The sequence below is a fragment of the Danio rerio genome, chromosome 19, assembly GCF_052040795.2.
Source record: "Danio rerio strain M-AB ecotype USA chromosome 19, GRCz13ab, whole genome shotgun sequence".
Lineage (NCBI taxonomy): Eukaryota > Metazoa > Chordata > Actinopteri > Cypriniformes > Danionidae > Danio > Danio rerio.
The window spans coordinates 30,973,348-30,995,953 of NC_141039.2; the positions used below are offsets into that span (position 1 = coordinate 30,973,348).

Here is a 22,606-nt window from a genome sequence, read left to right on the forward strand (position 1 = left end):
TATCCTGCTAGCATGGAATGTTGTGTTAGCCTTCCAAAGGCATAATGTGTGAAGCCTTTACATGTTCTTCATAGAATCTCTTCAAAGCAATCATATAGGTTTCCACCTGTCAAGCAGGATGTAAAAACAGCCTTTTTTTGGAGGACTGAGCTATCCAAACGGTTCAGACAGCATGGAGAACGTGCAGCCTTTGGGCTCGCTCTCGATATGACTTTGATTATTGATTCACACTTCTTCTTTTTTCGAAGGAAAGAGATGTGCCATGGATGTTTTTATATTTGAAAGTGAGATGGAGAGCTTCTGACAGAAAAGCTCACAGGAAGTGAGAACTTCAGATTGCTGCTGACAAACCGTATGCGTTACGTTGAGGATGTAGCAGCGCTGTGCAGACATCAAACAATTCAGACTCGATCTCCAGAAAGTACAATTTTACAAATGCGATGGTAATACTTTCAGTCGTTCGCATCTCATTAATATCAATAGGCTCATCTGTGGGATGGAGATGAAGATGCTAAAGACAAACATGAGGAAATGATTGGAGAGGTTGAAAGACAAGAGAGACCAAATGGCTCCGTGTCCCAACGCGCTGTGGTCTATTTATAATGGATCAATATGAGGACGGGGAGATGGTGGGCTTCTGTAGCGTAATAGGGGCTTTGGCAGCTCTCACTCTAATGATGCATGTTTACGTAATTTCTGCCAGTTTATGGAAAATGGCAGCGAGTGCTTTTTTAATTGATGAAGGATGTTGCAACACTTCAGCAACCCCTGCTGTTGCTAGGGATTAGGCAGATATGATCTGAAAGAGGTGCCCTGTTATGACAGAAAAATAATACATCACATACTGAAAAACAGATTTAGTTCCCCTCTGGCTTTGTACATCCAAATGTGGCCGCTATCCAAGTCGAGTTAGAGGAGATGTGATTCTCCTTAACAAAAGCAAATCTGCGCTGCTAACCTGCTTTCTTAAAGGGATCGTTCACAAAAAAAAATCATGTAGCTTCACATTAACTGTTGTTTCTTTATGGAATGCAAATGAACGTAACACTTTACTTGAAGGGGGTGTTTATAAGACATAATAATACATTTGAATGTGTCATTAAAATGTCATTAACTGTCATAAAATAGTAATAATGACACTGCTGTGTGTGTGTTATTTGACATTTTTAATGAAAATGTTCAATGACCAATTCATTTTGTTCCACTGGAAAAGATGATCAAAAAATATTCATGACAAATTTATAATGGCCTCATGACAATCATGAATTTAACAGGTTATGACAAGTTACAGTATGTTGTTTTGCTAATGCCATGCTGTCATAACAAAGACACTAATATGCTTTGATGTATTTGTTGATGTTAAGTAGCCATAACAAAAACATTTTAAACAATGTCAACTCTGCATTTAAAATGACATAAAAGAGCTAATGACAGTTGTCATAAACATGTGTAACACCACCTTTAATTTAGACACTCAACGGCCACTTTATTAGATACCAACTGCTGGTTAACACAAATGTCTATCAGCCAATCACATGGCAGCAACTCAATGGGTTTAGGCTTGTAGACATGGTCAAGACAATCAGCTGCAGTTCAAACCGAGAATGGGGAAGAAAGGTGTTTTAAGGGACAAGATGGTCTGAGTATTTCAGAAACTGCTAATATACTGGGATTTTCACACACAACCATCTCTATTGTTTACAGAAAATTGTTTGAAAAAGAGAAAATATTTATCTTAGGGATATTTTCCTGGTACACTTTGGGCCCATTAGCACCAATTGAGCATTGTGTCAACACCACAGTCTACTGTGTATTTTTGCTGACCATGTCCATCCCTTTTTTGACCAAAGGGTAGAGCACCTTTGGGATGTGGTGGAAAGGGAGATTCGCATTATGGATGTGCAGCCAAGCTAAATCACATCCGTCGGTGGTGTCAAAGAGCTTAGATTTACCAAGAGGTGACACTCAATAGAACACTTTTCTAAAAGACGACAATACAACACTTATCATTTAAGTATCATTACTTATCATACAGCACTTTATATAGTTTATTTTACAGTATTAAATTGTGCTGTTGTTCTATTGTGTCTAATATTTATTCCAAAATGGCTGCCACAACATTTAGTAGCTGTTTCCCAAATCGCACTAGAGTGTTGCCTTTTGGTGATTCTACGCTCTTTGGCGAAGTTGCTCGCTGCAGACTTTCTCATCTTTTCAAGCACTGACGGAAGCGTCAGCCCATCAGATCGTTATATGCAAATAAACCAGCTCAGACAGTAGCCGATTGCTGACTAATTTTAATGGCTTCTATGAAGATCGCATTAGCCCCAACTTCAGACATGCCCTCTGTCAACGGTTGATGCTGAAGCCCCATGTGAATAGGGCAACAGATTTAAGTATAATCTTAATGAAACCAACAACAACAACAACAATAACAACAACAATAATAATAATAATAATAATAATAATAAAACAAAAATAACTAAAGTACCATGCATATATTTAAAACGGTTTAAAACATATGTTTAAAAAATTGTCTGTAAAACTTTAACCTTTTCACCCCTGTGCCACCTGACTGCCGCAGATTCAGACTATATGAGCAAATTGCAATCAGAATTGAGCAACCCTATGCAGAGCACTTGATGTGGGGACTTTGAAGAGAGTAGGGCACTTGTGTGTCGTAATAAAGCTATTTGGAAAGCACTTGGCAAATGGAGCAATGAAAGACAACATAATATCCTAATTATCTTCACCTGGAATGTTACCATGACAACATCAGGCAGCAACAACTGGAATGTCTTATTATTGGTGTTAATTATCGCAGATATATATACACTTTGTAGTGGAGTTTTAAAAATATGCTGCATGTGTTTGTGCCCTCTATGCTCTAAATCCTATAAAAAAATTACCTTATTTGAATCCTGTAGGTAGAGTCAGATTTAACCATCACATCTGTTTAACACATTTGTTCTTTATGAAACTTATTTAAGCTTCATATACTCAAAAATAGATAAATAACTAAATAAATAAATACAGGTAAATAAACAGAGATAAATTTATGGATGAATAAATAAATAAATAAATAAATTGTTTTGATTGTTTTAATACTGGCAAGATGTGGAAACTCCAACTGGTGTGTTAACTATTGTTATTATTTTAATTTATCATTATTTATTTATTTATTTATTTATTTATTTATTTATTTATTTATTATTATTATTGTTATTATTATTATTATTATTATTATTATTATTATTATTATTATTAATAATATTATTGTTATTGTGTTGTTATCATTTATAATTATTAATATTATAACAATTATTGTTGTGTTGTTATTTATGTTTATTATTATTATTATTATTATTATTATTATTATTATTATTATTATTATTATTATTATTATTATTATTATTATTATTTATTTATTTATTTTTTACAAAAATGTAAACTTAAATGTTGAGTTTATCCATATTTGATCCAAGCCACCAATAAATCCTGCAGAGAACAAAATCCAAGAATAACATGCACATTTCTAAATTCCTCAGACTAGTGACATTTTGAGCGAGACATACTGATGTCCTGATAGAAGCTAGTGATGTCATGTGTCTGTAAATATGCTGATGTCATTTAAAGCAAGAAGCTGTACACTTTCTACTCATTTTGAGTGCTGTAACCTTCAGAATTTTTTTGTAAGATTTTTTTCATGCAAAAAGCAGAAAGCAGCACCCCCCCCCTCCAAAAAGAGCTGCATAAATGAGACAAATTATTACTTCAAATCAGTAGAACAAAACACACACTGCCACGAAGCCCCTTCCTATAAAGACATAAAATGGAGATCTGATTTTGATTACATGTTATAAAAACCAATGGCTGTAAAACGAATAAATTAATTTAGATTCATCGCATCATTTCCAAACAATCTTCAAGAAAGAAAATCTGAATGCGTAATAATGTCAAATTATGTAAATTGATAAAATGATTAACTTTGACATCCCTAAAGATACCTTTTGTAAAACCTTTTTTATATCTCCAATCCCCCTTTTGTGTATCTCTGAAGCTGCTTAAAAAAACTGCTGCTTTAAATGAACAAATCATAGGCTTTAAGTCCCCAGAAAGCAACATAAACAGCCTTAAAGCTGACCTCACTATTTCAATATGCCTGTCCGACTCTTTAAGCCTTGCCTGCTCCGTCTCTTTTGTCCAGCGGCATATCTTTGACATTCTTGATGGCCGTATTTACGCAGTGCAAGGAGGCTGAAATGATTGGCTTTTCTTTGAGAGCCTTTCTCCTCTCTCAGTTTATCAGTTAATTGGTCTTACGTCTAAGAGCAGCTGATGGCTAAAATCTAATGAGTGAAAAAGTCCAGAGGCTGTTGGAGGGCAGAAACAGCCGGACGGCACTACAGGGTGTGGAGATGGCTTAACGTCATAGGGTTAGATGCATCTTCCTCCTCCCCTTCCTGTTCTCCAGCACAAAACCTATTTGTGCAGCTCAGCCTGGCATCTTCCTATCTCGTTACTCAGGACTGATGCAATAGGATGCAATCCGGCTCGCTCGCTCCATCACTCCCTCCCTCCCTCAGTCTCTCCTCCGACCTTCTCTGTCTACTCTCCACTCATTCTTCTCTGACTTTTTCCAATGCACACCGTCACTCCAGGGCCTATATTCACAAAATATTTTTAGGCTCATAAATTCCAAGTTCAGAAAAAATCTTTTAAAAAATAATGGGTGTGTCAGTTCTAAATTTTTGCTCTACAAGTATTTCACAATGCCTTTCAGAACTGAAACTATTCTTTAGTCACTATGACCAAATAAAAAACTATCCCAGCAATCTGACTCGAAACATAACATTTTGGAAACATTTCATAATTATGAGCTTTTAAAAATTATAATCATTAAAGTATTATGACTGTTGTAGACCTTAACCAAGAAGTAACAGCTGTTTTGTGTCCAGTTTGATTCTCTTTTACATTTGCATGTCTTTCAATCAGCCATGATTACTTTGTTAATTAAAAGGCTGTTTATTTGCATATCCGCTAATTGTTTATGATATGCACATGTCTCTTACGTGACAATTAGCTGAACATATACTTCTTTAATTAGTGACACTTAAGGAGGTCACACACTTGATGAGAAGTGCAACGGTCGCACCATGTCCTTAAACCAAATGCAAAGCGAACATTTTTTTTTATTTAAAAGCGTGGAAGATGCCTCTAGTGCATGCATTATGACTGATCAATTAAAATACATATTTGACTGCTTTTCTTTTCTCAGAATGGCTTAACTAGAAGTGCTGTAAAAATATTGGGGATTTTTTTTAAAGGTACTTTGTGATATGTTGCCATATGGCAACAACATTTAATAGTGGATCTACATGAGTTGGTCCTTTGTTTTTATTGACGCTTTCATTTGAATTCAGCAACTACAGATAGACACATCATGTGATTAATCAAAGTACATTACTATAGAGCCAGATCAGACCCAAAAACAGTACATTTACAAAAAAAATTGGTAAATACACAAATCCAATTCATAAATTCAAAACATGAATTGGATTTGTATATTTTTGAGTTGTGTTTTGAACTTACGAATTTGATTTGTATATTTACGCATTGTAAGGTCAAAACACAATTTGAAAATATACAAATCCAATTCATAAATTCAAAACACAACACATAAATATGCAAATCAAATTTGTGAATTCAAAACACATTTCATAAATATGCAAATGAAATTGGTAAATTCAAAATAGTTCATAAATATGCAAATCTGTTTTTAAATGAAAAACAATTCATAAATATGCAAATCAGACATGTAAACTCAAAACACAATTTGGATATTCAAAACATAATTCGGAAGTACACGAATCCAATTCATAAATAGAAAACACAACTCATAAATATACAAATCCAATTTGTAAATTCAAAACACATGATAAATATGCAAATCAAATTTGTAAATTCAACACACAATTCATAAATATGCAAATCCAATTCATGAATTCAAAACACATTTCATAAATATGCAAATCTAATTTGCGAATTCAAAACAGTTAATAAATATGCATATCCAATTTATAAATTCAAAACAGACAAATATGCAAATCAAATTCGTAAATTTTAAACAGTCCATACATATGCAAATCTGATACATAAATTCAAAACACAATTCGTAAATTCAAAGGAAAATTTGTAAATACACAAATCCAATTCATGAATTCAAAACACAGATAAACATGCAAATCCGATTTGTAAATTTAAAACATAATTCGTAAATTCAAAACACAAATAATTTGTTAACGAATCCAATTTCTAATTCAATACAGAATTTAAATATATGCAAGTCCAATTTCTAATTTAAAACAGAATTTCAATAAGCAAATCAAATTTCTAATTTAAAACACAATCCATAAATATGCAAATCCAGTTTGTAAATACACAAATTCATTTCATAAATATACAAAATTAATTCATAAATACGCAGCACACAATTTGTAAATTTAAAACCCAATTCATAAATGTACACACTGAATTAATTTGGGGAAATATTTATGATTTTTACTTGTGAATTCACACATATTGAATTTATGAATTGGATTGTGTAAATGTGCACTTATTTTTGAGAATGATCTGGCTCCATACATCACTGGCTGAACTAAGGTCTTCTCTTTCCAACAAAAAAATTTAATGTTGGTTTTAAAGAACAGTGGCAGGGAAACAGAAATATCATGTGGCCATATGACAACGTCATACGGTAGAGGGTTAATGTTTATCGTAATTTGACGCAAAGATGATGTAATAAATTCATAAATGCATCTAAATGTTCATACATCAAAAAACATATAAATATTAAAAACTTTCAAGGATTTAAGATTACCATAAAATGCATCATAACAGTCTTGTGAAAAGGGTCCATTTTATACCATTCACTAATAATAATAATAATACATTTTATTTATATGGCGCCTTTTCAGAGCTCAAGGACACTTTACAAAGAATGCAACAAAAGCAGATAGTACAAGCAGATAAATGCAGAGACAGCATTAGATACACAAACATACAGGAAGTCAAATATGACCAACTGGAAATTCAAAAACACGACCGAAGAGACAAAAGAGCAGAGTGCAGGTGGATCAGATAAAGTGGTCAGTTAGTCAGATCAGAAGTGAAGCATTTTGAAAATAAGTGAGTTTTAAGTAAAGATTTGAATTCTGATATATTATTAGCAGAAAGGAGTGAGCAGTAGAGAGTTCCAGAGTTTGGGTGCAATAACACTAAATGATCTGCCCCACATTGAAGAGAGGTGGTGACTAAGCTACTGTATGACTCCAGGTGCGGATCTTAGCTTAAAACGTCTCTCTATTCCTTAGTAAAAGCTTGTCTCAGCATCTTTCTAAATGAGTTTTACAATAAAAAAAAACATTTAAGTCAAAATTGTTAGCCCTCCTGTGATTTTTTTTTTCTTTCAAATATTTCACAAATTATGTTTAACAGAGCAAATAATGTTTTGCAGTATTTTCTATAATATTTTCTTTCTTTCTGGAGAAAGTCTTTTTTGTATTAGCCCCCTTTAGTTTTTTTTCTCAATTGTCTGCAAAACAAACATCGCTATATAATGATTTGCCTAATTACCCTAAATTGTCTAATTAACCTAGTTGTGCCTTTAAGTTGCACTTTAAGCTGAATACTAGTATCTTGAAAAAGATCGACTAAAATATTATAAACTCATTATGGTAAGGATAAAATAAATTAATTATTAAAACAATTTTTTTTAGAAATGTGTTGAAAAAAATCTTTGTTAAACAGAAATTGTGGAAAAAAATATACAGGGGGGCTTATAATTTAGGAGGGCTGATAATTCTGACTTAAACTGTACATATGGATATTTAGGAAAACCCTTAGTTATAAGATAAAATGTTTCGTGAATATTTTTTCATCTCTCTTTGTTTTTTTAATCTGCTTGATTATCCAAAGATCAGCATCTTTCTCTCTCTCTATCAGCAGATCTGGTATTCTGTCCACGCATGACTGAGGATGCTGTGTTCAGGTGGACCTTTGCAGCTGAACCAGATAAGGCCCATACGGTGTGAGAGGGGGATGCTAGGTACCTACAGTGAGTAATCCTGTTAATGGTGGCCTTTAATTAAAGAGCACACCGGGGAGCACCACTGGCCCCTCCGGCCTGTCCCGCCTCAGACAAGGTCAAAGAGTGCATGATGATCATACGGACTGAGAACTTTTGACCTTGAAGTTGTTGAAATTTTTCAACAATGTGTAACTACAAATAAAAATGTTCTGTTTGGAAAACTTCCACCTACTATAAGTGGTATGATTATTTTCAGAAGAGTTAGAAGACTGATGACAAGAAATGCTTTGTTTTATTAACCGTTTAAAGTTTGAGATCAATATGATTTTGATCGATTGACTTTTTTAATGAACACTTTATTAAGCAGAGATGCGTTCATTTAAATTAAGCTGTATGTTAAAACTGTCACAGCCAGGCCAGTTTCTTCCCATTTAAGCTGCGGTCACATTGGGCTTTTCCTCCCATAGACTTCCATTCATACGCACGGGAATACGTCAGACCGGAAACGAAGGGTCATGCGTTAAGTTTCGCAGGTTGCTGCAGTGCAAAGTAAAGCTTGGTGAACTCTGACCTGCGAAATCGCATCACTTGACTGCGTGAGACCAATCGAGGATCAAAACATGACCTCTCTGGACAGAAATTTAAAATATGGACCAATCGCTCACTTTTAAAAATGTCTAATAAGCTTGTTTAATCCCGTTCCTTTTTGCAGCGACGTACGACAGAATTTCGCACACTCAAACTCTAGTGTCACCGCAGCTTCACAGTCACCACAATCACAGTCACTCGAATTCTGATTAGCCCCACACCTGCACATCAGCACCAGTCTTCGCCTCAGCCCTATAAATACCAGCACTACAAGATGGACTACACTCCTTATCCTCATGGTTAGGGTCAGGTACTGTTTTAAGTTTATTTACCTCTCTCATCTCCTATGATCTCCAGTGTCTGCGTCTCTCATTAGTGTGGTTACCTGGTCCTGGTACCTCCTCTGGCTGTAGTTGATTACCTGAGTTCGTTTTGTGCCTGGCCTACCATATCTCCTCCGGTCTATTCCAATTCATCTGGTCATTCACACTGTAAAAAAATAAATAAAAATAAATAAGTTTTGAGGGAACAAGCTTCAGGACATTTTTGAGTTTACTCAACCTAAATCAAGTGAAGTTTGTTGCCTTAAAAGTTTAAGTTCAACTTTGTTTGCTTTTTTTTTTTTTTTTTTTTTACAGTTCATATCTATCTTGCAATAGACCACCACTGAGCTTTGTTTACATTCCTGCTATCCTTTACAATAAACTGTTATTATACACGCATCTCTGGCTTTCATGTCCTTCCATGGGAAATAATTAAAGTATTAAAAGTAGATCATCTTTCACACAGTAAACGACTTCACTGGACTTCACTTTAAAAAAGTGCTGTTCACACAGGCAAGGACGTTCCAGAATCTTTCCAGAAAAGACCATTCACACATCCATTCCACAATACCGGTAAATTCTGACATCATCAACCAGAAATGGCCTCTAAATGGCTGCGCTTGTATTTGTAAACATTGAAGGGGTCGGCTTTTGTTGATGGTTTCACTTTTATTTAAAGCTTTAGCATTCATGCAGCTGCATTGTCCCAGAGACATCCAGAGGCAGGAGCGCTAACCATGGCTAACTGTTTGTTTACACATTTTAGTACATTACAAATTCTGTGGATGGATAAGTAGAGTGAACAACTTTGATGAAATCATATGGAGGAACAGTTTCGCATGTAGAGGAGTACATAATATGTGTGTTGGCGCTTACCAGAGCATCAAGCGTACATGAGCGTCAAGCAACTGAAGCAGAGTTTGACGGTAAACAGCGGTTTATAAGCATTTTATCAGTATTTTTTTTTGACACAGTTGGCATTAAAAAGGAATATAGAAACATTATCAAGCAGCTAAATGTGTCTGGAAAAGTATTCAAAGGCTTTTATTTTCATAATCAGCATGGATGTGAATGCGTCTGAATGTTCTGACTGGCTAGATTAGACGTCTCATGTCATGTTGTTATTCTGGCAATTTTCTTTCTGTGTTCACACAGAGCAGCATTCTGGCAAATTACTGGTAATGTTACAACTTCTCTTTCCAGAAAATTGGAAGTAAGAATTTAGCGGTATTTTCAAAAAGCCCCTGTTTACGCATACAGATCTTTCTGGAAAAATTGCAGGTAGTTTTCAGGAAAGGTCTGTATGTGTGAAAGGGGCTATAGTGTGTTTAGAAAAAAGAATGATGAACCACTTTTTAATCAGTTTGATTGATGTAAACTGAGATGACTAGAAAAGTTAATTTGTTTCAACAACAACAACAAAAAAAGTTTGACTTTATATAACTTAAAAAAAATCTGAAACCTGATTAACAAATTTTTTGTTATTGATTTTTTTGTCATTACATTTTTTACAGCGTATGAATGAATGCGGCATCACAGTGGCGCAGCGGGTAGAACGATTGCCACACAGCAAGAAGGAAGAAGGTCACTGGTTCAAGCCCCTGCTCGGTCAGTTGCCATTTCTGTATGGAGTTTGCATGTTCTCCCCTTGTTTGCCTTTTTTTCCTCTGGGTGCTTTGGTTTCCCCCACAGTCCAAAGACATACGCTAGGTGTAGGTGAATTTAATAAGTTAAATTGGCTGTAGCGTATGTGTATGAAATCAGGAATGTATGGGTGCTTCCCAGTGTTGGGTTGTGGCTGAAAGGGCTTCCGCTGCATAAAACATTTGCTGGATAAGTTGGCGGGTCATTCTGCTGTGGCGACTCCTGATTAATAATAAGACTAAGCCAAAATGAAAATGAATGAATGAATGAAGGAAGGAATGAGTGCATGTATTAAGAAATGGAATTACATAAAACAACAGGCACTGCTGTCTATTTCTCACTCAAGCAAAAGAAAAGGGCAAAAGATAGTTGTTTTTGGTGAGGAACTACAAAATAGCCTCCCATTTACAGTATATTATAAATTCAACCATAACAGGCCAACTATTTTTTTCCCCAAACATCCCATTCTCAGACCTATAGAGAGAATAATCTATAACTTTACATCGCACATGACAAGATGCCCTATACGCGTGGCACATTAGCAGTAAATTGGGACATATCTTACCTTGGTGAACGTGTCACTAAATGGCACACAAATCTCAGAGAGAGTGGAAATTGGACAGTGTTCATGGCGTATCAGATAAAATTGCAGAAAACAGTGACAGAACATTGGCCAAACATTACCCCTGGGATCACATAGAGCACCGAAACACAGGCTTATCGCTGGCTTTTCAGCCCGAGGACAGCCAAACATGTCAAAGAGGAAGACATGAACTCACATTGGAATGATGGTACAATCAGGCAAGACTGATTGCTTCAGAATCGCCAGGAATAACTCGCTTGATGTGCCACTGTGTGAAAATCATTTGAGCTGAAATATCCTTCCATAGTCAAGAGGCATAAGGGCAAATTGTAAATCAGGGAATAATAGAAAAACAAGACAGCGCCTGGAAACAAGTTTAACGAGTCATGTAAAAGCACTGCTTTTCTGCACACTTTTCTATTTCAGGCTTTTTTTCTGGTCATTACATTACAAACCTTTGAATGCCCTCAATAAGAATGCAATGCATGCACACAAACATTTTTTTTTTACAGAGCACAATATGTACAGTTGTTAAGAAAGGAAAGTTGCCTTGGTTACTAAGTAGATGTGTTTTACCCTCGGTAACTGGAGGTAGACTAATTGCGAGGTCAGTCCCGGTGGATCAACTTGAGGTTAAGAGCCATGCTTAAGGGCATCCAGCGTTGACAGGGCATCTTCTTAATTCTCTAGTTTACCTCTTCTCAACTAGTGGGTCATGGACAGCAGAGTAAAAAAATAAAATAATGATGGCAGGGAATAAAATGCAACTGATAGTCAAACCGTAGAACATAAACATGTATATAAATAGATTTAGTAACATCTCAGTACTGTTCTTGCATGATTATGTTTTAATTAGCTCTTTCCTTGAGATTTGTCAGGCAATTTATTCCTTCTTGTGAAATTAAAGGTGTAGGGGGTTGTTCTTCAGTTGTACATTAAAGAACATTGCACATTGGTGATTTTTTTTTAATGCAAGTAAATAGCTACTGGCACTTTGAGAGTAAAAAAAAAAAGCTATACAGGTAAAATTAAAAGTTTGGGATTATGATAATATATTGAAAGTGAAAGAGTGCTTAGTGCTTAGACACTTTGAATCTGAGAAAAAAAACAAAACAATACTTTATAATTTTTATATAGGTAGATCATTGTCTTGAAGCTGAATACACTACAGTCACTGACCTGTGGAAGAGACTGGAAGAAGAGTGAAGATAGATCACAGCAGAGCATTGTGAGAGACTAGCAATGTCCTGTTGTGACATCCTGAATGTGCTGAAGTCATTCAAAGGGCAAGGACGCTTCTTACCAATTTTTGACTGCCATAACCTTCATAAATATTTTTTTCATGCTACATTCATTGATGTTCCTTGGTATTTTGTAAAGCTCTGTTTTATTACATTATATTAGACACCATATAATGAAAACTGAGATGTATCTAGGCATAATTGAATTATAAGAGCCGCACTACTCTACACTATTGTTTCCTTATTTGATGTAAAAACTATGAGTGTACAACCCTGGTGAAAAACAAGCCACTTGGAACAGCACACAGATTATTATGCACACCCCAGGCTGTGTTTAATTGACCACAACATTTCTTAGTGAGATTATAACAATTTCTTTTTATATATAATCTTATATTAACCCTTTCACGCATACAATCACACCGGTGTGATCTGTCTTGGGCGGTCTATGAAGTGTACGATCACACTGGTGTGATTAGAACGTTCAGAATATACATTATCAATTCATTAATATAAAATCTGACCGCGTATTGAGGCACAGACAGAGGTGTGCAGCACTCGTTATAAATCAGAATTTATCTGTTTATGTTGCTAAAATATTTTCTTTATTGCTCTCCCAGATAAACATTTGCTTACCTAATCCAGAAGCTTGAATCTCTCCTGCGGTTGTTGCTAGAAGGGATACAGCTGCGATACAAAGTTATTCATTCATTCATTCATTCATTCATTCATTCATTTTTTTTTGGTTTTTGCGCATCCACCAGAGACCACTGTGCACACTTTTTGAGATCTAAAATTTCTCTCACGAGTGCCATTCATGCCTGCTGTTCTTGTGTAAATCCACCAGAGGCTGCTCTTGACTGACTGATTTACTGACGACTGACTCAGCCTCCTCCTTCCTTTAACCCAACCAATAGTGTTTTCAAAAGACCCGATTGACCCGTCCACCCACTTCCCTAAACCCAACTGACAGTTTTAAAAAGCAATCAAGAAAAGGATAAGTCCTTGCCTGATTTTTAGCACATTTTCAGATTTTTTCTCAACGTTATTTACTTGTTTTTTTTTTTTTTTTTTGGCTTCTGTTTTTGTTTTACCTGCTTCCTGGAACTGTTCTTCGCCAGACTTCTTGTCATCATTATCATCTCTGTTCTGCATCTCAAGTCTGCTGACATACATAGCAAACAAACTGATAACAGTGGCAAAACCGTCCATACAGATGTAAGCAAACAGCTGGTAAACGTGAAAAAGAATGGTGTTATACTGGCCAGTAGCTGACCACTTACCTCTGTATGGACGGCTTTTCAGCTGTTACCAGTTTGTCCGGTGGCTTGGCAAAGGTGAGACGCAGAGCGGAGTTGACCATGACAAAGGGGTTCAAGTCCAGTGAAAATGGTTCTAGAAAACAGGTAAGACAAAAACAAAAAACAAAATAAACAAGTAAATAACAGGGTGAGAATGTGGTAAAATCAGAAAGCGTGGTAAAAATCAGGCTGCCATGAGAGCTGTTTTCAAAACACTGTGGTTGGATTTAGGAAAGTGGGCGGACGCTTGTCACTCGGTCGGTCGGTTGGGCAGTCAGTCAGTCGACAGTGGCCTCTGGTAGATTTAAACGAGAACAGCGGGCCTAAAGGGCACTTGCGACGTTTGCAGAAAAAACGTAGCTCCTGGGACATGTTTTGCTCTCTCCAGAAATGTATATGGGGTACATAATCAGAATGAGCTTGTGTTAATTCTATGGCACCTTTAAGCAGGTATTCCCACAACTATTGCAAAAATATTTCAAATTATGAAGCCTTAATAATAATATTAATAAAAAACAATCAAGTGTTTATGAATATTTCTTTAATTATAATCTCAGCTGTACTACAACAATACTTTTTAAATATTTTTTTACAATAAAAATGCTGGCCCTGTGCGGGCCCAAAACATACAATCTGAGTCTTTCAGCAAATCCAGTTGAGGACCGCTGATCTAGTTTATAGCTCTAATTTGTACTAGATATCAAGCTTATAACCTTTACAATATACCAGCCTTAATCCAGAACCCTTCAGCTTCCATCACAACAGAGAGAAAGAGAAGAAGCAAAGTGCTGTTATATTGTATGTCTAAGGTTTGTGCTTTCAGAAACACAATTTCTCAGAGCGGTTAATGAAAGAATTGTCTGACTGGCCATTTTATGAGGCTGATATTTCAAAGCTGCAATTGGGGGCCTGATTTTTTCCTCCAGTCTTTCCTTTCTTCCCATACAGTACAAATCAACGTCTATACATGTTACGGGCAGCACAGTACAGCGCTTATGCTTTGTGATGTTTCCCAAGATGCCATTCTAATTTGCTCTTCTCTACTGTACGGCACATAATGGGGCGAGTGAGAGCCGTCTCTCCTGTTCGTCTGCACTCATGACAGCTTTTCAGCTAGGGTGCTCCCCATCTCCTCTACATCACTCTTTACTTTTGTTCTTTTATACGCTGCTTTTTACTCATCTTCCCCTCTTTTATGCCTGATACCTTTCATCCTCACTGTTCCCCCCCTTGGCTCCTGCCTCATTCAGCTCCCAACCCCCTGCCTCTCGCTGGCCAGAACGAGCCCTCGATCTCTTCAGATTGTGTCCCATCAGACGAGCGGCCTTGTGGGTAATGGGTGCAGGATCCCCCATCACTCCCCCGCATCTCTCATGTTGGTGAAACCTGTCGGCAGGGGAAAGCCAGTCTTGATCACCCTTATCAAAGGGAGCCTCGTTCCTCTTGCTATGCCTGGAGGTGCTTTAGAGAGGAAAGAGAAGATCTGTCAGATGGCTTGGATGAGCTTGAGATAGACAGGAACAGAGAAGGTATGCTTTGTACCCCTGGGCTACAAACACGAGCCAATCACAACCATGAAATGAGCTGCCATGAAAACAGTATATGGTGGAGAAAGTTGGAAACCTCTTATTGTTATGTTTTTTTGTGTGTGTGTGTGCTTTTTTTTTTCTAGGAGTGTCTGCCAAACTTCACCAAAATGGCAGTTAAGGGTCATTCCTGCATCATTAATGGTGAAAAACTTCTACTATTGGTTGGCAATACAGTGCTCGGAAACACAGTGCTCAGCATATATAAGTACACTTCTCACAAATCTCTCTTCATATTTTTATTGGAAGCTGTACAATATTATGTTTGTGCATGCACATTAGATTAGTCAGTACTGAAGCCAAAGCTGGAGCTTATCAAACACAATAACTGTCCAAAAACTAGTATACCCAAATCTATATGTAATAGAAAAATATTAAATTAAAAAAAAAGTGGTAAAATCAAGAGAAGCAACACAATTGTAAAATTTAGTTGAAATTTTGTAGGTTGTAATTTTTTGTGATATTGTGCTTTAATTTAATTGTAGTATCTTTCTAAATATGTTTGGTGACAAAAATATTATTTTAATAAAACAGGGTGTCCGCGGGTCCTAAAAAGTATTAAAAGTTGATAAATCAATGATGAGAAAATGAAGGCCCTCAAAAGATATTAAGAAGTCTTAATCGTGTTTTAAGAGGTCTTAAATTTTGTTCAAGTGTTGTCCAAAGTGTTTGACTCCAAAAAGGATAAATATATTTATTTTCCTCTTAATATTAAAAATGGCGAGCTCAGTCCATGTCATTGGTTTGGTGCCAGGGCATGTCCGGCCGAGATCCTCTGAGTGATGTCACCCAATCTGATGACAAAAGGAGAACATGTAAGTTTGCGTACTCCTGGGTGGAGAAAAATGAGTTGAAACAGTGGCTAAAACCTGTTGCTAAAAAACAACCGCATGATTTATTCTTGGAAGCTTAGTTTCTTTCGAGCTTATCTGACTTCTGTTGCATGGTTGTGCACCATTAATTTATTTAACTATAACTGTTTATTAAGTTAAAGGTTTGATACTGATTAGAATTTGAAGTAGGGATGCGGTCTTAAAACATTCTGAGAAGGTCTTTTAAAATCTTAAAAAGGAATTGAAATTACCTTTAGGATTCCTGCATATACCCTGTGAATATATCTGTTTAATGAATCTGTTTTGTTTAAATACACCAAAATACATTGCCTATGATCACCGAGAAATAGATAAAAATTTTCCTTTTAAAAATGGGGTGTACTTAATTATGCTGAGCATAAACTTGAACTTGTTTTCCATTTCCATTAAAGAGTTGATGACAGGAAAGGAAAAAAAAAAAAACAAAAGTTGCCCTACTTGTTATATATTAAACACTTTATATTTATGTTTCCCTATATCATTTACTACTACAACAACTACTATTATTTTAACAAATATATCATGAATTATTTGAATTAATTAATATGAGTGTGTGCTTGAAGAGTGAAGAGTCACACGAGATGACTTTTTTATTATTATTATCGCTGTTATTATTATTATTATTATTATTATTATTATTATTATTATTATGTAAAAAGGCTTTTTAAGTGTCTTACATGACATTTAACACCCCAAATTATATATTTTTGTATTTGTCCTACTGGCAAATTTCTATATATTATTTCTATATACTGATTAATTTTTAAAAGAGTAAATTACAGTCTAACTTCGCACTGCCATAAAAAAGCTCAAATTATCTGATATTTTAAGGAAATCAATGGCCTTGAAACATTCACGAGGGTCTCATTGTAGCCTTTTTTCAATAATACTTTAGAATTGAGAAATTAAAAACATGCCCATCATAAAAAAGGTGCATTCAAGTTACTGTCAGTATGTGTGAAATGTGTTTTAACATACCTTTGGATGAATGAACTGATTCACACACCACATAAATGACCCACAGAAGTTTCAACCCAAAAATAACAGAAACACAAGACGAGCTTTAAAGAATTTTATACAGTTTAGCTGCGAAGAATAACACTTCACTAAACGTATAATTATTCTCGTTTTTTTTTTTTTTACTTGGATCGCAACATCAGCTACTGGATATAGAAATGTCCATTTGCCAGAAGTTCTAAGAATAACTTCAGCTGAAGTTTAGAATAAGCTGCCAAAATAACATGCTTATTCCAATTTGATGAATATTGACATAGAGATAGTGATAGTGTGAAAAACGTATACATTTCGAAACACACGAACATGCACAAACAGATCCAAATGAGTCACCATTTACTGCAACCTTACTTTGACCTGTACTCTGTAATTAAAACTGCCTTTTTGTATTGTTTACTGAGGTTTAATTATGATGTTAAGATGTTACCAATGTTGTTTACCAATATATATATATATATATATATATATATATATATATATATTTTTTTTTTTTTTTTAATCCTGTTTTAAACTCCCTCTTCAGAATACACATTTTTAAAAGGCATGCCAGACTGTAGACTTGGAAGTAATTACATACTGCTATTATTGACTAATCACTTTTTCCACTTCTTTTCTTTTCTTCTTTAATTAAATTTCAAAAGGATTTATCTTAGACAGTTTACATCCTTCTTAGACAAATACTGCTGTAATTTACATTAAAAACACATACATACTTAATATACAGTTAAAGTGAGAATTATTAGCCCCCCTATTTACCTTCACACCCCCCCCCCCCCCTAACGGATAGAAGATTTTCAACATCTTTCTTAACATAATAGTTTTAATAACTCATCTCTAATAACTGATCTATTTAATCTTTGCCATGATGACAGTACATAATATTTACTAGATAGTTTTCAAGACACTTCTATACACTTTTCTAGACAATTCTAGGTAAATTAGGTTAACAAGGCAGAATAGGGTAATTAGGCAAGTTTTTGCATAATGATGGTTTGTTCTGTAGACTATTGAAAATAATATATAGCTTAAAAGGTTTTTTTATTATTAAAAATGCTTTTATTCTAGCAGAAATAAAACAACTAAGACTTTCTCCAAAAGAAAAAAAATATTATTAGACATACTGTGAAAATGTTCTTGCTCTGTTAAACATTATTTAGAGAAATAATTGAAAAAAGAAAAAAAAATCAAAGGGGGCTAATAATTCTGACTTCAACTGTTTATCAAACGATCTGTAATAACAGACCAAACATAGCAGTACGAATTGCTTGATAAAAACAGTTACACTTGTGTGGTGTGGTATTGCAGTCAGATCCTAAATAGTTAACACAGCACCAAGATTTTCCAGGAATCCAGGAATTAATTGTCCTTACTTGTATTATATTTGTAAACTAATCAACAGTATAATGAAGTGAAGAAAGGATTATTTTAAAACTACAGACACAATCATTTTTACCATAAAAAAAAAATGCATTTTACTACATTTGTTAAAATAAACCCCATATAACTATAGACTTTTCCTTAATGTCTGTATATTTAATTTCAACATTGTTATTTTTTGTAATAATAAACACAAAATACTTCTGCAAATTTCTGCCATAAATAACCTTAAAAGTCAAATCAACCGCGAGCATTTCACAGCTCAGGTTCATTATGTAGCACTATGTACAATTCTGGCAATGGCCAAATATGTCCAAGGAGCTAGTTTTTTTGCAGTGTTTATTTTATTACGAATTCGCCAGAGGCTGCTTTTTGAGATCTCAATATTCTCCCGTGATTGCCATTCATGCCTGAACATCTCACGTAATCCACTAGAAGCCGCTGTTGTCTGACTGACTGACCAACTGACCGATTAACCCACCCACCCCCTTCTATAAACCCAACCGACAGTGTTTTCAAAATCAATCCAGAAAATGAAAAAAGAAAAACACTTGCAGCCACCTGGTTTTTACTACTTTTTTTTCAGATTTTACCCCATTCTCACCCTTTTATTTCATTCATTCATTCATTCATTCATTTTCTTTTTTCAGCTTAGACCCTTTATCAATCAGGGGTCGCCAGAGTGGAATGAACCATCCTGGTCTTTACTTGTTTACTTTATTTTTTGGCTTTTGTTTTTGTCTTTCCTGCTTTCTGGAACAATTTCTGTCAGACACGAACACCGTTGTCACAGTCAACTCTGCATCTCAAATCCTCATGCCACTGGACAAGCCACTGGACAAACTAGTAACAGCAAAAAATCCGTCCACACGGAGGTAAGAGGTCAGCTGGTGGCATGAAAAGGAACGATCTCATGCAGCCCTGTAGCATTCATTTTAAAGACAAAAAGCATTCAAAAAACAATAATCTGGCTACATAATTCGCGATCTCCAAAAATGTATATAGGGCTACATTTTTTTTAGTATGAGCCTATGTTGACATTCCATTTTACTTTTCAATCTCTTTAAATATGCATGCCTATACATATGTTGCCTAGCAACTTTTTGCTGGGAAAAACATATCTTCAGACTTGTCTTTCAAACAGATGTCACTGCAATGAAAAATCCTTGCTCTCACTCTTGTTGATCAAAGTGAAGGATGTGGGAATGGCATAGTAACATATGCATTTATAAGCTATATTACAAAAAAACAAAAAAGACTAATGACTTCATAAAGTACAATGACAAGAAAAGTCCAACATGATATATGACGTGACAAAAAATCAATAGAATATTGTCTTAGTTTTTTTTTTTTTTTACTTTATTTGAGGGCAAACATAAGTTTGCAACGGCTGAGTGATGTTTTAGTGTTTGAGCACTCTAAGATCCCCGCACTGACAGGGCTGTAAATGTGTCGCATTGCTTTTATGTATTAACATATACATAATCTTATTTACATATTTCTCTTTAGTTATTTAGAGTTGGGGGAGGGATTAGTTAGCGGGTGTTTAATTTGTTATTTTCTTTGATTTGGCACCGCTTATTCTCCTTCCCTCCATCAGGTATTTTTGTTTACTTTTTGCATTTGCATTTTGTTTTATTGTACATATTTGTAAATATTCTTTGGGTGATTTAAATATTCACTTCTTTATCTTTATTGTAATAAAGCGAACCAGTTTTTTTGCAACGTCGTTGTCTGTGTTGATTCATAGCAGTTAACATCTCAGAGGAATTCTTAAAATATTGGGTTGTCATAATTATGTTAAGCCCTTTTTCATCCTCCGAGCCACACGGGGCGTAACACCCTTAAATACAACTGTACCCATAAACAAGCCGGGAGAGAAGAACAGTTTCACAAACATCTGGCAAACAGCCTTCTCAAGCCTTTTGCACACCTAAAGATAAGCGCCACCACAGCACGCCACCTCTTTACATTGTTTTCTATTTGCTGTGGACAGACACCAGTGACTGCTCCGACATAGAAAACAGATATGCCATAAAAGTTGTAGTGTGATGCGGTGGAGAATCATGTCTATTGTGTGTCTTTGCAATTTTTTCACAAGCAATGTACAGGTACCAACCCTGCAACTCAACCCTCCTGTGTATACATGTTGCTAACTTGGTGTTGTGGTGTTAGATATTGTTCTCCTGTCTGACCTCTGTGGATGAATAAAATCAATAGCATATCAAAGAAATTCTAGAACACAACCACTGTTGTGTAAAAATTACAGACCAATGGTACCATATTCCCTCAAAACTTTGTTTTGGAGAGCCGTTTTTGCCAAAAAGAACATGGATTTGGGTCAGATTACATCATTTCAGTTCAAACTTTGGCAAGGACCATTAAATGAATGGTCAGAATAACTGCTATAGCCATGCTATTACACTACCTGACAAAAGTCTTGTCGTCAATCCCAGTTGTAACAGCAACAAATAATACCTTGATATCTAGTTGGTCATTTGGAAAAGTGGCAGAAGGTGGATTTTTCTGATGAGTCTTTTGTTGAACTGCATCCCAATCAACACAAATACTACAAAAGACCTTTTGGAACCCGCATGGACCCAAGATTCTCACAAAAATCAGTAAAGTTTGGTAAAGGAAAAATCATGGTTTGGAATTACATTTAGAATGGGGCGTGCGAGAGATCTGCAGAGTGGATGGCAACATCAACAGCCTGAGGTTACAAGACATTTGTGCTGCCCATTACATTAGAAACCACAGGAGAGGGCAAATCCTCATCCATTAGGCTCCACATTAAAATACTTGAAAGGAAAGAAGGTCAAGGGGCTCCAGGATTGGCCAGTCTAGTTACCAGAAATGAACATTATTGAGCATGACTGGGGTGAAATAAACGTGGAGGCATTGAAGATGAATCCAAAGAATCTTGATGAACTCTTGATGAAGTCCTGCAAGAATGCTTTCTTTGCCATCCCAAGTTATTTGAGTCATTGCAGAGATGTATGGACGCAGTCCTCCATGCTCATGGGAGTCAGACACAATATTAATTCAATATTGTTATTTTTAAATTATTATTTGTTGTTCCTAAAACTTGGATAGGTGAAAAGACTATTGTCAGGTAGTGTAGTTATAGGATTCAGGTTATTTCAGTTTCAGTTGATTGACTCTTTCCTAATGTTGGGATCGGGGATTGCAAATCATGTTTTTATTTAAAAAAATTTTGTCACTGCACAGTAACTTGTTGTCTCTCGAGCATCTTTATCATCCGGTTTCTGGATTTATCTCTTATTATTTACCCACCATAATGTGAATCCATAAGTGGAGCTAAACAATGTAGAAGCAGTCATTAATCTGATGAATATGGTACATTCCACAGTCTGTTGATTTACCAAAGCACTTTCCAAACTAACAACCACATATTAAAGTCTGAAATGTACAAAATGTTATTATAGCACAATGACCCATTATATGTCAAAAGATCAAGGGAATTTAGATTTTTCAGTTCAAGACCGCTTTAAGATATCAGAGTAGTGTTCAAAAGACAAGTGAGTCTTCAACATGTCAAAATATTTCATCTGCTCACTTCAGATTTTGCAAATTGATGTCCACAAAAGAAGAATAACTAATCTGTACATGCACAGAACATGATATTATGCGAGTCACTTTTACTTTACACATACAGTATGTGATTTACATGTCAATATCTGAAATATTCAAGATGCCCTTTTTTCCCTCTTTTATCACATACTTGTGCCAAGTTGAAGTATACCACCATCAACATCATGCCCTTCATCATTAATGTCATCTCAGCCATGCACGCTAGAAATCTGTGTGTCTCTGAGGCTTATTACAAGAGTAAATCAAAAAGCCAGTGACAGCTAGTAGTCAGGCGTCATCTAAAAACAAGCAATACACATGCCATATTAAACTACCCTGGCTTCAGGATTAGTTATGAAACAAGCACGTTCAGGGAAACACATTTTCAGACGCT

At 35.4% G+C, this 22,606-nt stretch overlaps 1 protein-coding gene across 17 annotated transcripts in view; it reads right to left on the minus strand.

Moving 5' to 3' along the window:
* Window positions 1-5,385: 5,385 nt before the first annotated feature.
* The window catches only part of LOC137488526 (uncharacterized), a 250,769-nt gene continuing 233,548 nt past the window's right edge, over window positions 5,386-22,606 (minus strand). For 4 of the 17 annotated variants that reach the window (XR_015516865.1, XR_015516864.1, XR_015516897.1 and 1 more), the window contains 3 exons: window positions 13,752-13,863; window positions 13,563-13,630; window positions 7,470-9,166 (listed from right to left, as the gene is read on the minus strand). The gene's annotated coding sequence lies outside the window, so the exon portion shown is untranslated. The other 13 variants (XR_015516891.1, XM_087295865.1, XM_087295864.1 and 10 more) reach the window with 8 other exon arrangements.